Source organism: Ochlerotatus camptorhynchus, unplaced genomic scaffold (genome assembly GCF_037179485.1).
Source record: "Ochlerotatus camptorhynchus isolate MF236.1 unplaced genomic scaffold, CSIRO-AGI_Acam_v1.1 ptg000114l, whole genome shotgun sequence".
Classification (NCBI taxonomy): Eukaryota; Metazoa; Arthropoda; class Insecta; order Diptera; family Culicidae; genus Ochlerotatus; species Ochlerotatus camptorhynchus.
In genome coordinates, this window is record NW_027040604.1 from 888,134 (window position 1) to 904,697 (window position 16,564).

A 16,564-nucleotide genomic window follows, 5' to 3' on the forward strand; every position below is an offset into this window, starting at 1 on the left:
TTTTACTGACGGTTTCACTCACTTTAGTGCAGTCTAAAGATGAGACATTGAATGCCTTCCAAACGTATGTGTCCATTAGACTGATGCTAAATTTGAAATTTTCGCTCCACAGTGCTTAAACGGTTCCAAATTGGGTCCTGCTTAGCCTCCCAAAATTTAAACTACTTTAGTAAGAAACTGACGTGGCACAAACCGTTTCAAGTTTATATGGGAATTACCGAGGGAATTACTATGGGAAAACTTATGTTTTTGTTCATTTCTATCTCAAGAGCAAATTTTCATTATGTCGTAAGTAACATTCGCACCAATCCGAGAAAAATAAAGTTTTGTTTTGATGACCGAAAAGTTATTCCTATTTCCAAGTAAACACATATAATCTCATAGTGATAGCAATGTTTAACATATTTAGCAGGGTTTTAATCATACAAATGCAAATCGCTAGCTTTCATGCTAAAAAATACTGGTTTTTGAGTCAAAAGTTATTATACGTCGTTTGGTGGCCCCTATTGTTACTTAAGTCAAAGTGTATTTACCAGGATATTCGGGAGAATTATCAATTACGTCTCCTTACGTGCAGCCCATTCATCATTTTAGGACCACCGAAATCATCTTAGCAACAAACAGTTCAATTTATTCACTTTAATAATGAGAAAGAGAAACGACGAACGTACACTATTCACGGGTTTCTCAGCGCTGTTACTTAAGTCAAACGGCATCTCCATAGAAATTGGGTGACTTAAGTAACATCGAAAACTATTTTGATCGGAAGGTGATTACGTCAAAAAGCAATTTGACTAGTAAATAAATTTAAAAATGGGATTTGATCCTATATTCGGACAGTATATAGTGTAATAGCAGGAGAATCGATTGACACTGATAGCTCGACTTTGTTTACCTTTGTTACATTCGACGTAATGAAAATTGGCTCTTGATCTAACAATTCACCACATAACTATGCTTTTAAAAATGATAGCAGTGATTGTAGCAAATTTTCTCAGCTACAACTTTGTTGAACAGTCGATAGGTAGGGTCCAGGCGTGGAAGCTGCCTCCCTGGCGTCGGTAGCATTGGTTCTCAGCACTGAAAACAAGATCGACGGAAAACAAACCAAAGGAAAAAAAAAATTGTTTTTTTTTTTTTTAACTGATTCGTTTATTTACTAGGCTCAGTCGTGTGTGACACTTAGCGGAGCCAAAATCAGTAATGTTTGATTTACATTTTAAATAGCAGTATTTCTAGGTTAGTATTGGGTACCAATTACTCGTGGCGGGCTCGAGGTTAATGGGTAACAATTTCGATTGGAAGGATCTAGATAGGAAACTGGTTTCTGAAGCCTCCTTCAGATACTATTCTCGGACGGTTGACCAAATCCTGGCTGGGCAGGGGCAAGTAGCACAGGAACAGGAGGATAATAAGACTGGGACACAATGGCGGGAAATTGTTTGGAAAGGAGGGGATAGTCACATCAAACTCTAACATCATACAAACAAAGGAATTCGTAGATCGCTTGCATGTAGGAAAGATCACGTGTTCCCAATACATCTCTTACTTCACGGAAGGGTTGTCTACCTCGGGCCACTAGGGTATCCAATAGTCGTGCTCTGGAGGCGTCATTACCCGGGCAATACCAAACTGCGTGATCGATGTCATCATAACCGGTTCTGCACCTACATATATTGCTGTCAACGAGGTTTATTCTATAGAGATGTGCGTCAAGCGAGTAGTGGTTGGACATAAGTCTTGACATCACTCGAATAAATCCAGACCTTTGAACAACGCTCTCGAAGAAACATTTGGAATAATGGAATGTAACCACCGCCCAAGAGAATTATTTGTCCAATCGTTTTGCCAACTTAAAAGAGAACTCTGACGTACTAATGGGAAAAAAATCATCATGTGAAATTCTTCTATCATAAATCTCGCCTTGTTGTGCGCCCACCTTTGCGAGAGAGTCTGCCTTCTCATTGCCTGGGATTGAGCAATGTGAGGGGACCCATACAAAGGTAATCATATATGATATTGCGACCAGCTAACTCATCTGCTACCTTACCTTCGAAAGGAAATCGACCGAATAGCCTCAATCGAACTGAGACTATCCGAGAAGATGAAGTAATGGTCTATGGGCATATTGGAAATCATCCCCAATGCGAAGTTGATTGCTGCTAGCTCAGCAACATAAACGGAACAAGGTTCCTGAAGTTTCCGAAAGGCGGTTGAGTATTCATTGAAGATGCCGAAGCCAGTGGATCCATCAATGCGTGATCCATCAGTGAAAAATCTTCTATTGCAATTGACTTGTTGGTACTTTTCAGCAAAAATGCGAGGAATTGAGATAGGTCGAAGTTGATCTGGAACTCCTTGAATAGCCTGTTTCATGGAGAGATCATAGTCAATGGAGGAACTGTAGTTAGTAAAGCATACACGAGAGGGGTTATAGCAAGGAAGGCTAATATCCGATGACATATAATTAAGATAGATTCGCACGAATCTAGACTGGATGCTCAGTTCTAGCATTTCCTAAAAAAAAAAAAAAAACTTTGTTGTAAACCACTTTTCAATCATATTTAAGGAACAAAAGTTATTAATGATTCAAGCCACTGATGTCTTATGATTATTACTCATTCAACTGTTCGGCAACATTGGTGTTTCTGGTGCGAAAAATAGAGCACATATATCATGGCTACTATGTCTGTCGCCGCCAAAAGCTACTTTCTTCTCCCGTTAAGGAGAGTCTTTCGCTTTCAGGTCAGACACTGTTTCTCGATTCTAGGAGCTACTTTTTTCCCCGGTTAAGGAGAGAAGTTTTCACTTCTAGGCCGAAAGTTCTTTCGGATTCAAAAAAAGAGAAGAATCTGGAGTAACCTATGAAACTTAATTTTATTCAACAAAATTGTACAAAGTGATCTTACGGCTACGTGTTGCATTAGCAACTTATAATTATGTAAAACTTTTACATGATTTGTCCAGGGTTTTACATATCCCTTTCAATACCGGACTTTTGACCTAATTTTGCCTATTCTATTAGCTAGGATTTCGATCGCCCTTGAAAGGGCAAATTTGTGTTATTTGGATCTTATATACTATGCCCTCTCAGATCTGGGATTTCTCGGGTTATCTTGTAAGTTTATTTCTTTTTGTAACTCAGATCTGATATGGCTCTACAAATAAGAATGAGACATTTGTAACGTTTAAACATTATAATTATATCCTTCGTTAAGGATAGACAGAGAGGGAAAGCTAAACGTAACCTAGATGCGCAAGCATGCCATGCGTGGGCGTGTTTATCCTACTTGAACGCAGAAACGTTCCTAAGTAAATACTGCAGTTAGATTATGTAAAACGAGCTCTCGCTCCTTTTGCCCTACTTTTCATTTCATATTCTTGGCCTTGGTATCAACGTCAGCTAGGGCTATGCAAACGGGATGCAACTGTGAGTATCTTTTGGTTTTGGTTTGAAATTAATTGCCTCGCGGTAACATTCCGGAGCCCGTAAATCCTTCTAGGTTTACTTATATATGATCGTTATTCCGCGAGTGTAGGATTGTACTTTGTGTATCATTCCCACAAAGCAATCTTTTTTAATGGTAGTTTCAACATCTTGGTGTTTCAACACCCGTTTTGATGCTACTTGTTCTTTTTTATTGTCTTCATTTGAAGAAGCTTCGCCTGGCGGCTCAACATCCATAATAGCCAATTTGACTACTGGTCGAGTGTATTCTCCAGAGGCTGTTTTCACAACAGCCGATCTTACCTGACCATCCTTGCCTACATGTGTTTTCAAAACAACTCCCTTTTTCCACTTTGCCTTTTGATCATCTTCCGCAATCATAACGATGTCTCCTTCCTTTACATTTTTCACAGCTTCCGACCATTTTGATCTTTTGGCTAATGAAGGAAGGTATTCGTGTAACCACCTATCCCAGTAAGTTTTAGCCATAGACTGCACTTTCTTCCATTGTTGTCTAGTGGCCTCTGCCTTCGACACATCATTCAATGATGGTTCGGCACCGCCGGCACAACCAATTAGGAAGTGGTTTGGAGTGAGTGGTTCGTCATCCGTGGCATCTAAAGATATTTTCGTCAAAGGTCTACTATTTATTATATTTTCGATTTCTGTTAATAACGCACGGAATGTGTGTTCTGGCATAGTTTGATTTGGTAAAAGACTTTTAACTTCTTGAACCAACCTTTCCCATGCTCCACCAAAGTGTGGAGATGATGGAGGGTTGAAATGCCATTCAATTCCTCTTGACGCAAGTCTGTGCTGAATCTTTTTTAGTTCATTGTCAGCTCCTACAAAATTAGTACCGTTGTCGCTATAAAGGAATTTTATTCTGCCTCGTCTGTTCTGCACTGAGTTCAAGCATAATAAAAATGCATCTGCAGACAGATCATGGGCTATTTCAAGATATACTGCCCTTGTTGTCATACATGTAAACAATGCTCCCCATCGTTTTTCTGTTCTCCGTCCGATGGACACATTGTACGGCCCAAAGTAATCTACTCCGGTATGGGTGAATGGTTTCACGAACGGTTGCAATCGACACTCAGGTAGAGGTGCCATTTTAGGGGTATTTATCTTCGCATTTTCATTTTTACAATGTTGACATTTTTTTATTGTCCTCTTCATTCCAGCATCTATTTGGATAACATGATATTTTTGTTGCACTGCTGCTATCGTAGCCTTCATTTTTTTATGTTTAAACTGTTCATGTTGATTTTTCAATATTAAATCAACTACATGATGCTTTGCTGGAAGTATGTAAGGATATCGAGCCGCATAAGGAACGCACTCTGCATCCTTATATCGTGTTTCTGATTTTATTGTACCATTTTGATCTAGGAATGGTGTTAGCGTTCGTATTTTGCTAGATTTGTCAACCGTCTGTTTAACATTGAGTTCCGTTAACTCATCTGGAAATGCATCCCATTGAGTTTTCAGAATCAGCAAAATTTCTGCCCTTTCCATATCAACAGCACTGATGGTCTTATCGAATCTCGATTCTTTGTTTGTTTTAGACCTAAGCCACTCTATATATTTTATTGTAATGCATACAGACCTTTTTAAACGGTCCCAATCCGAACACCATTTAACGTTCAGCCAATCTAAATTTGGTTTGCTTATGCTCTTTATTGAATGTACGGGACGTAATTCTTCATGACTTAAGTCTGAACTATGATTGTCCCCATTCACGGATGGCCAATGTTTCTCGTCCAGCTTCAAAAACGCTGGTCCTTCAATCCAAGACGATTTCGATTGTTTTACTTTAGTTCCTTCATCAGCCGGGTTTGCTGCTGAACTAATATATTTCCATTGTGATTCAACGGTGCTTTCGAGGATTTCACTAACACGGTATTGAACGAATTGTTTGAACTTTCTTAATTCAGATTTGATCCAACTTATGACTGTTTTTGAATCGGACCAGTATATAACCTGGTCTATTTGTAGTCTTAATGCTCTCTGTACTGTATTAGATAATCTTGTCCCTAATACAGCAGCTTGTAGTTCTAAACGAGGTATTGACATTATTTTCGTGGGAGCAACCTTTGATTTGGCAGCAACAATCGTTACATCAATGCCGTCTTTGCTTACTGTTCTCATATATATAACAGTAGCGAAAGCGTTCAGTGAGGCGTCGCAAAAAACATGAAGTTCTCGACGTATCACGCCTTTAAAATAAGAGTAACATCTTGGGATTTTTATCTTAGATAGGGAAGACAATCTATTAATCCAGGTTTGCCAAGTCTTATTTATGTCATCGGGAATTTTATCATCCCAGTCTATACCACGTCGCCATAAATCTTGCATTATTATTTTAGATTCGATCGTTATATGTGCGATTAACCCAAGAGGATCATACACACTCATAATAAAAGACAACACTTGTCTTTTTGTCGGTTCCAACATTACTAAATTGGGAATGTTGATTTTAAATGTAAGTTTATCGTTTTGCGTGTCCCAATACATACCCAGGACCTTTTCATATACATTTTCGTTATCATCCAGTTTCACTTCCTTTATTGGAGAGATTCTATCATTTGGTAATTGCTTCAAGCAGGACTTCGAATTTGATATAAAATTCCTTATTCGGAAGTTAGCTTTATCATGTATCTGAATGATGTCTGATACAGTTTTTACAGCTTCTTTTACTTCGTTGAAGCTGTCTAAATAATCATCTACATAGTGATTTTTAATTATAGCCTCAACTGCTTTAGGTCTTTCATTTATGAATTGTTTAGCATTTTCATTCTTGACAAATTGCATACAAGCTGGTGAGCAAGTAGCTCCAAAGGTCATTACTTGCATTTCATAGATGTCCAATCTTGTATTAGGTTGCTTTCGAGATACCATTCTTTGTGATTCTCGATCTTCTTTTCTGATTTTCACCTGATGGAAGGCCTCCTGAATATCCCCGGTTATTGCTATTGGACCTTCTCTAAATCTCATCTTTATATCAAGAGCTGACTCTGTCATGTCAGGTCCTGCTAATAATTGTGAATTTAAAGAAACTCCATCAATCTTAGTTGCCGCATCAAATACCATTCTTGGTTTAGGCGGTTGTTTACTTTGGTTGATAGTTATAAAATGAGGTATGTAAAAGGTTCTCGCAGTATCAATCATATACTCATCAGGACTTAACTTTTTAAGATATCCTTTCCTTACATACTCATCAATTTGTGTACTATACCATTCTTTTAAAGAAGAATCCTTCTCTAATTTCTTTTCTAATAACAGAAAGCGATTCAGAGCCGTAGAAAAACTATTTGGAAATTCGACCTTATCATTTTTCCACAAGAGGCCGATTTCGTAACCCTTATCAGTTGGTTTCCATGTTTCTTGCATAATTTTTAGAGCGCGTTCGTCTAATTTTGATATTAATTCGCTCTGAGGTACCTTTACGCCAAAGGCTTCTGTAGAGAAGTAATCTGCCATTATCTCCTTCATTGTGTTTTCTTCTTCATTCACCTCATTCATTACAAACACATGATTTTTGTTTTCGGTGTTATTTCGGCTGGTACCGAATATAACCCATCCCAACTTTGTTTTCTTGGCAATAGGTTCAGAAAATCCACGCGATCTTTCTTCAATACCCTTAAAGAGATATGCATGTGGTAATCCTAATAATATCGTTGGGACTGCCTTATCGTAAGATTGCAGTTCTATTCCCTTTAGATATGGGAACTGTTCTTGTATTTGTTTTGAATCAATAGATTGCATGGGTAAAGCCAGTTCATTAATTGTACGTAAATCCTTAAGCAAAAACGATTTCTCGTTTTCACCTTTGATATGGACTTGAACGGTCATACTCTTAGTTTCTTCTTGGACCTCTCCGTTTGTCCAAGCTATAGTCATAGGCTTATTAAATCCTGAAATATTCAATCGTTCAACTACGCTATTATGAATTAAGCTTACCGATGAACCTGAATCGAAAAATACGTGAGTTTTTAAACTGTCTTTTCCGTTGTTCAAAGTAACAGGCAAAATTTGATAATACACCATGTTGTGTTTTTGTACGTGACAGTTTACTTTGTCAGACGCAATAGTGGTTTCAGAACTTTTCCTTAATTTTTCTTTTTTATCAGTTCTTGGATGTAGCAATCGATTATGTTTACTGGTACATCCGTCAATATTGCATGGTCGTGCTACTCTACAATCCTTTAATATATGATTTGGATTGCAACATGAAAAACAAAGTTTCTTCTTCATTATAAACTGTCTTCTTTCTTCGGAAGACAATCCTCTAAATTCATTGCATCCTGTTAATCGGTGATTTTGTCCACACTTAAGGCACTTAGGATACCCTGTACTGTGGTAGTTCACTCTATCGGGTCTTTCCAATCTGGAAAACTTTTCATTTTTAATCCCCTTATCAGCTATCAACATTGTAGCCAGTTTTTCTTGGGGCTTTAACCATTCATAGAAATCACATAGTGTTGGAGCGATAAATGGATTTAATATAGTTGACAATGTCTTATTTTCATTTACATGCATCAACCATTGTTGATGCAGCCCATTGGGTAATTTTCCCGCCAGATCTCTAATTAATCTTTGATCATTTAGATATTCCTTATGATCAAGACACGTCATATTAATTACCAAATTCCCAATTGCAGAGATGAAATCCACCATTGTTTTTGGGGTTTCAAAACGAGGATTTCTAGTTGCAAGAACCTCTTGCAATAATCCAGAATAAACCAATTCTACACTTCCAAATTGGTCCTCTAATTTTCGTATTATCAAATCCACATTATCGGAGTCGAGAAGAAGTGCGCTAACCGCGCGCAATGCATCTTCTTTTAGACTTTTCTGTATACGGTGTAAATTTTCAAGGTCCGAAAAATTTCCCCGCTGTGTGGTTTCGAGGTATGTTTTTTTAAATCTTGGCCAAGCTTTGAAGTTTCCATCAAAATATGGCAACTCCAGTAATGACTGTCTTAAAATGTATTTTTCCGTTGTGTTTTGTCCGCTAGCATTGATACCATTAATTTTTTTAATGATCGCTTCGAAAGCTTCTACTTGGCTATCTGCATTAGTCTTGTATTCTTTCCTGTTTTGAAGAGTTTGTATTTGCTCTTCCTGTGTAGCCAAATGGACTCTAATCTTAGTACATTTTGTACATGTCCAAGGCTCTTTTTTCTTCGGTATGTGATCTAATCCTACACAGGTCAGGTGGAACCAGCGATCGCAATCGTCGCAGGCCACCATGTTATCACTGTCGTCTTTCTCAAAACAAAGACGACAGTGTCCGTTTTTATTAACAACAAATTTTTCACTCATCTTGTTTTTTTTTTTTTTTTTTAATTTATAAATTTCTACCTGATAATATAATAGCGTCAACTCTGATTTTACTCACACTTTAATTTGAACTTTGTTGATATTAATGGCCTAACAGCTCGCCATTGGTCTGCTTCTTGCCACTGGACGTCCTTCTAGGATTTCGGTTGGCCTATAGCTTTTGTGATATTTTCGGCCTTCAGCCGGGGAGTCCGGATTTGATGAACTTGTAGCCTTGTTGCTTGTGGTCTGCTTCTGGCCTTCAGCCGTGGGAAAGTGCGGCGTTTTATTACTCTGGCTTGAGCTACTTCTTTGTGGCGTGGTGTAAAGTGAATTTGCTAATATGTTGCCGGAACACTTTTTCTTTATCGGTACCGCGCCACAAGGTCACTGGAAACGCCTTGCTTACACAATACACTCCCTTTGGAAAGGGTTCATTTAGCCACTTTTTATATTTCTTTACTTTTTTTAATTTTGCAACCTGAATGTCGATTTCGTTGAAATACTCGACCAATTCATCAATTTCTTTTGCAAATCGTTCATGTCCACTTCCACCGATGTCCGGATTTTCTGAAACTTTTCAGATCACTTGGCTATAAGCCTACTTGGCTTTGACGAGCCCAAATGTTCGCACTATCTGACCTTTGTCAGATTTGCACTTTGGCTCAACGGCCCACTTAAAACGCCAACTTTGCGGTTCTTTGCAGTCAGATTTCGACTGACTGCTATTTGGCTTAACGCCACACTATTTGGCACAAAGGCCCACTGGAACTGCCAACTTGCGGTTCTTTACAGTCAGATTTCGACTGACTGCTATTTGGCTTAACGCCACACTATTTGGCACAAAGGCCCACTGGAACTGCCAACTTGCGGTTCTTTACAGTCAGATTTCGACTGACTGCTATTTGGCTTAACGCCACACTATTTGGCACAAAGGCCCACTGGAACTGCCAACTTGCGGTTCTTTACAGTCAGATTTCGACTGACTGCTATTTGGCTTAACGCCACACTATTTGGCACAAAGGCCCACTGGAACTGCCAACTTGCGGTTCTTTACAGTCAGATTTCGACTGACTGCTATTTGGCTTAACGCCACACTATTTGGCACAAAGGCCCACTGGAACTGCCAACTTGCGGTTCTTTACAGTCAGATTTCGACTGACTGCTATTTGGCTTAACGCCACACTATTTGGCACAAAGGCCCACTGGAACTGCCAACTTGCGGTTCTTTACAGTCAGATTTCGACTGACTGCTATTTGGCTTAACGCCACACTATTTGGCACAAAGGCCCACTGGAACTGCCAACTTGCGGTTCTTTACAGTCAGATTTCGACTGACTGCTATTTGGCTTAACGCCACACTATTTGGCACAAAGGCCCACTGGAACTGCCAACTTGCGGTTCTTTTACAGTCAGATTTCGACTGACTGCTATTTGGCTTAACGCCACACTTTGTCAGATTGACACTTTGGCTCAACGGCCCACTTAAACCGCCAACTTTGCGGTTCTTTGCAGTCAGATTTCGACTGACTGCTATTTGGCTTAACGCCACACTATTTGGCACAAAGGCCCACTGGAACTGCCAACTTGCGGTTCTTTACAGTCAGATTTCGACTGACTGCTATTTGGCTTAACGCCACACTATTTGGCACAAAGGCCCACTGGAACTGCCAACTTGCGGTTCTTTACAGTCAGATTTCGACTGACTGCTATTTGGCTTAACGCCACACTATTTGGCACAAAGGCCCACTGGAACTGCCAACTTGCGGTTCTTTACAGTCAGATTTCGACTGACTGCTATTTGGCTTAACGCCACACTATTTGGCACAAAGGCCCACTGGAACTGCCAACTTGCGGTTCTTTACAGTCAGATTTCGACTGACTGCTATTTGGCTTAACGCCACACTATTTGGCACAAAGGCCCACTGGAACTGCCAACTTGCGGTTCTTTACAGTCAGATTTCGACTGACTGCTATTTGGCTTAACGCCACACTATTTGGCACAAAGGCCCACTGGAACTGCCAACTTGCGGTTCTTTACAGTCAGATTTCGACTGACTGCTATTTGGCTTAACGCCACACTATTTGGCACAAAGGCCCACTGGAACTGCCAACTTGCGGTTCTTTACAGTCAGATTTCGACTGACTGCTATTTGGCTTAACGCCACACTATTTGGCACAAAGGCCCACTGGAACTGCCAACTTGCGGTTCTTTACAGTCAGATTTCGACTGACTGCTATTTGGCTTAACGCCACACTATTTGGCACAAAGGCCCACTGGAACTGCCAACTTGCGGTTCTTTACAGTCAGATTTCGACTGACTGCTATTTGGCTTAACGCCACACTATTTGGCACAAAGGCCCACTGGAACTGCCAACTTGCGGTTCTTTTACAGTCAGATTTCGACTGACTGCTATTTGGCTTAACGCCACACTTTGTCAGATTGACACTTTGGCTCAACGGCCCACTTAAACCGCCAACTTTGCGGTTCTTTGCAGTCAGATTTCGACTGACTGCTATTTGGCTTAACGCCACACTTTGTCAGATTGACACTTTGGCTCAACGGCCCACTTAAACCGCCAACTTTGCGGTTCTTTGCAGTCAGATTTCGACTGACTGCTATTTGGCTTAACGCCACACTTTGTCAGATTGACACTTTGGCTCAACGGCCCACTTAAACCGCCAACTTTGCGGTCCTTTGCAGTCAGATTTCGACTGACTGGAAGTTCGCGGGCTCAAAACGTCGGAAAACGTCCTCCAAGATTCCTCTCTGGAGCCACCATGAAATGTCGCCGCCAAAAGCTACTTTCTTCTCCGGTTAAGGAGAGTCTTTCGCTTTCAGGTCAGACACTGTTTCTCGATTCTAGGAGCTACTTTTTTCCCCGGTTAAGGAGAGAAGTTTTCACTTCTAGGCCGAAAGTTCTTTCGGATTCAAAAAAAGAGAAGAATCTGGAGTAACCTATGAAACTTAATTTTATTCAACAAAATTGTACAAAGTGATCTTACGGCTACGTGTTGCATTAGCAACTTATAATTATGTAAAACTTTTACATGATTTGTCCAGGGTTTTACATATCCCTTTCAATACCGGACTTTTGACCTAATTTTGCCTATTCTATTAGCTAGGATTTCGATCGCCCTTGAAAGGGCAAATTTGTGTTATTTGGATCTTATATACTATGCCCTCTCAGATCTGGGATTTCTCGGGTTATCTTGTAAGTTTATTTCTTTTTGTAACTCAGATCTGATATGGCTCTACAAATAAGAATGAGACATTTGTAACGTTTAAACATTATAATTATATCCTTCGTTAAGGATAGACAGAGAGGGAAAGCTAAACGTAACCTAGATGCGCAAGCATGCCATGCGTGGGCGTGTTTATCCTACTTGAACGCAGAAACGTTCCTAAGTAAATACTGCAGTTAGATTATGTAAAACGAGCTCTCGCTCCTTTTGCCCTACTTTTCATTTCATATTCTTGGCCTTGGTATCAACGTCAGCTAGGGCTATGCAAACGGGATGCAACTGTGAGTATCTTTTGGTTTTGGTTTGAAATTAATTGCCTCGCGGTAACAATGTCACACTGCACAATACAGTGTTACCTGCAAAGCCACTGCTTGATCATGTCATAAGATTACCAATCTCTTAAATAATCAATAACTTTTTCATTTGTCGTTTGACTTAAAAACAATGCTCTGCTCCCGTAAGAATAGTTATCGAAATTTTCAAAAAAGCAATATGCAAAATAGGAAGAAGAAAATGAACAAAAAGTTTGGTTTTTCCATAGTAATTTCCATATAAACTTCGAATAGTTTGTGCGAAGTCAGTTTCATGCCAAATGAGTTTAAATTTTTTTGAGGCCAATCAGGACCTGATTTAAAACCGTTTGAGCACTGTGGAGCGTACATTTCAAATTTTGCATCAGTCTAGTGTCCATGGTAGAGGCACACTTTGGTGGCCGCGTTAGTCGCATGCGCTGCGATAACGGCGGTGAGTATATCAACGGAGATTTTCAACAGGACTATCGCAATAAAGCTGAATGCCTTTCGAACACACCGGAGCAGAACGGTGTCAGCGAGAGGCTCAAGGGCGATGATTGGGGATTCGAGCATGAGCAAGAATTTTCAGCTTGCACGGCGTGCAGATTAGCGGAGTTCAAACTAAAAAATGTCTAGATTAAGAACGGCCAGATTACCGGGGGTCCACCTAGGGGTCCACGGAATTTGATTTCTATTTTTCAGCTAATCAGATTGAAAAATGCTGCTTTTTGTGTTTGGCAGAATCAAGGAACTGAATCCAAACTGACCAAGAAAATGCTGCGTGATAAATTGTCAGGAGCGGGTCGCTGAAAGTCACTCTCCCTCTCTCTCTCGAGGAGTTTTTGTTACTTCTTCCATATTCCTGCCGCCACTCACTCGAGGTGAGGGCTGGCTAAACTTGCAGGGCAAGAGTGTTTTAAAACCTCCAGTGAGTTTGAGGAGTTTCAGCAAGCCTGGTTTCGTCTCATCTAATTATGATCTTATTAAGTATTGTCATCGTCACTCAGCCAAGAACGTAGCGTAAACGGCGCCGGTGGTGTAGTGGTAAGCGTGATTACCTCTCACCCCAGCAGGCCTTGGTTCAATCCCAGTCGGCGCCGCCGGGATGTTCTGAGGCATAACATCTCTGATCACGCCTTCCTTCGGATGGGAAGTAAAGCCGTTGGTCCCCGGTTCATGAGTTGATGGATCGATAGGTAGGGTCCAGGTGTGGGAGCTGCCTTCCTGGCACGTCGGTAGCATTGGTGCTCAGCACGGAAAACAAGATCGACGGAAAAAACAAACCAAAGGAAAAAAAAAAGAACGTAGCGTTCGAAAGGAACAACATAAGATTCACTATGAGATTCTGTATACAAATGATAGAACTTAAATTGAACGAACAACAACAAAAGGTTCACGTTACACTGGAAATGATACGATACACCTAGCTGTTCGCGATCTTAACCTGATGAATGTTTGTTTCTTAACAAATTAACCAATATCCACATAAAACACCTGACATTGGATAAATAAGCAAATTAAATTGATAAAGTATCCAAGAACATAAACTCACACTAGATATTTCTTAAGTATTTTCACAGACGTAAACAGACGTAAAACTTCATTCTGGATCATCGTTCACTCATATTAGGCAACTCGAGTTACTCATAGTGTCTCAACATGAACTCAAAAGCTGAGCTTTATTCCTAAAAACTGACAATCAGTTTTCATTCCCATCGCCTACTTCATTTGAATAAGTAACTGTCTAGAAAACTCACTTTCCAATAGTGACTCCTCCTACCTTGAATTAGCATATGCAAACAATTCTCCTCCGGTGGAAAAATAATTACAGTTAGAAAGTAAATTTAAACAATCAAAACTACTTTCGCTATTTTTTCGTTTTATTTTGTTTCTTCTTCTTCTCCTCCTCTATCTCAAACGTTGATAGGGGGCCGCAATTTGAATCCACGCTTCATTCGACAATCGATGCAGTGCGATACGGTAATGATTTTGAACTTTGAAGCTGCACTCTTCTTGCCTCGATTTGCGCTTGTTTTTTTCCTCCCCAAAAGTAAACATTGAACAAAAAAAAAAAAAAAAACAATGCATGTGGATTAGCTTTAAGCGGTTTCGGGTGTGATAAACTTGCTTATCAGCATCTTCGACGTATGATGGACCCCCTTCGGTGTGTTGTAAAATTACGCTCGGGGAATTACGATTAGTAAACAGCTTTCAGAAAATGTTAAGATAAGATTCTTTTCTTTTCGGCGGCCAACTAGATTAGGTGTGATTTATTTTTATCGGCTGCTTCGATTGTTAAGCTTCGATTCGAAACCCACATTCTGACTATTTAAATTACCATTGTGTAACCGTTTGACATTAGTTCACGTCGTATAGTGATTCTTAATCAGTCGGTTTCCCTACGTGACCCATGGCAGGTTGAGGCTAAACGGTAATTATCCGCACATTTACAACTCGCAGAGATAATCGCGTGTAACTAGAGTCTACGTATGTACTGCAGCAGCGTTCCGTTTCGAGGCGTGACTATTATTATTAACCATTTTGCTCTGTAAATCGCAGACGAGCACAATCATGATTCGATCTTTTCATTTTATTATATATAACTAGCAAACTGTGTAACTTTCGATAGGTAAAGTTCAACCTCTCGAGTTCGAAAGTAATTTACATTGTACTCATCGAATTATTACCCTTCACGCTTCAATCACCTTATACATTATGGCAACATGACTAGCCTACGATGACGTAACCTCTCACAAGGTTATAAATCATGTTCGTTTGAATTTTTCTCCGCGCCTCCCGTTTGCTTAAGCGGGCAGGTAAAGAAAACACCATCGACCAAAAGCATAACAATGTTTTGTTAAAGTTGAATTCCAAAGCACCTACCTACCCGATGCAGTAACTGTACGAGCTACATGCATAATTGTAAAAGAAAAGCATAACAAAACCGATTAAAATCGACTGCTGCTGGTGAAGACAATAACACCATAACAATGAACTTGGATAATTAGGGACTACGGACTTTCACCTTGGATGGGATATTTTTGTTCTGCGCAGCCTGTTCAAGTGATCACTGAGATTACTGGAGTGCGCACACTCTTGTTCAACGACTACTGTTTTCACTTTCGCTCATTCATTTGATGCGAGTTTACATCATCGCCACTCATCACCATGGATTATGAAGTTACCCATTTTGCCATTTAAATGATCTTTATTTCTTGTGATTGTGTGGTTTACATGTATGAATTTGTTAAGTGACACAGATGCATCTTTTCAACTTTGGTACATTTGAGATTTTAATTATTATTTACAGTTCCTAGTCTTATCAGGCCTATTTTAAAGTATGACCACCTTGGTGGGATTGGTTTGATTTGAATTGGAAAAAGAAGACTACTTATAACTACTATTTACAACTACAACTAACCTACAACTACTATGTACACCTAACCTACTATATACAAATTGCTTATCAAAGCATGTTCTGATAAATTACATTTTTGTGTAAATTTAGTCTTAATTTCGTTAATTTTGGAATCTATTTTGGCAATGCCTGCCTCTTCATGTAAATTTGTTATTCTAGTGTCGAAAGGACGATCAAGAACCATCCTCAGCACTCTATTTTGTGCGACCTGAATTTTGTTCCTGTGAGTCTGTGCACATGATTCCCACACCGGAGCTGCGTAGAGGATCGCAGGTGCTACGATTTGTTTGTAGACGGCAAGTTTGTTCACCCTTGAGAGGCGGGATCTGCGGCAAATCAGCGGATACAGACTCCTAACCAAGGCGGAACACTTGACTACGGTTTTCTCCACATGCGAGCGGAATAGGAGCTTTTCGTCAAACAACATCCCGAGATAGGTTACTTCGGCGGACCACTCAACCCTTGTGCCATCCATGATTACAGTACAAGAGGGAGCCGGTTTTAGTTTGGGTGATTGTCGATGGAGGAACATGATTGTTTGTGTTTTGGAAGCATTGATTTTGATTTTCCACGTGGTGGCATAATCAGCAAAGGCGTTAAGGCATCGTTGAAGTTTGTTGGCTATATCGCGAGGCATCCTTCCTTTGACGGCTATTGCGGTATCATCTGCGAACAGGAAAAACACGCAACCATCTCCAAGGGGAGGAATGTCGGAAGTGTAAATGCTGTAAAGCAAGGGGCCCAGCAGACTGCCTTGCGGGACTCCTGCTGGGATGGAAAACGTGTCTGAAAGACAACCATTCAACGATACCTTAAACGACCTTTGCTGG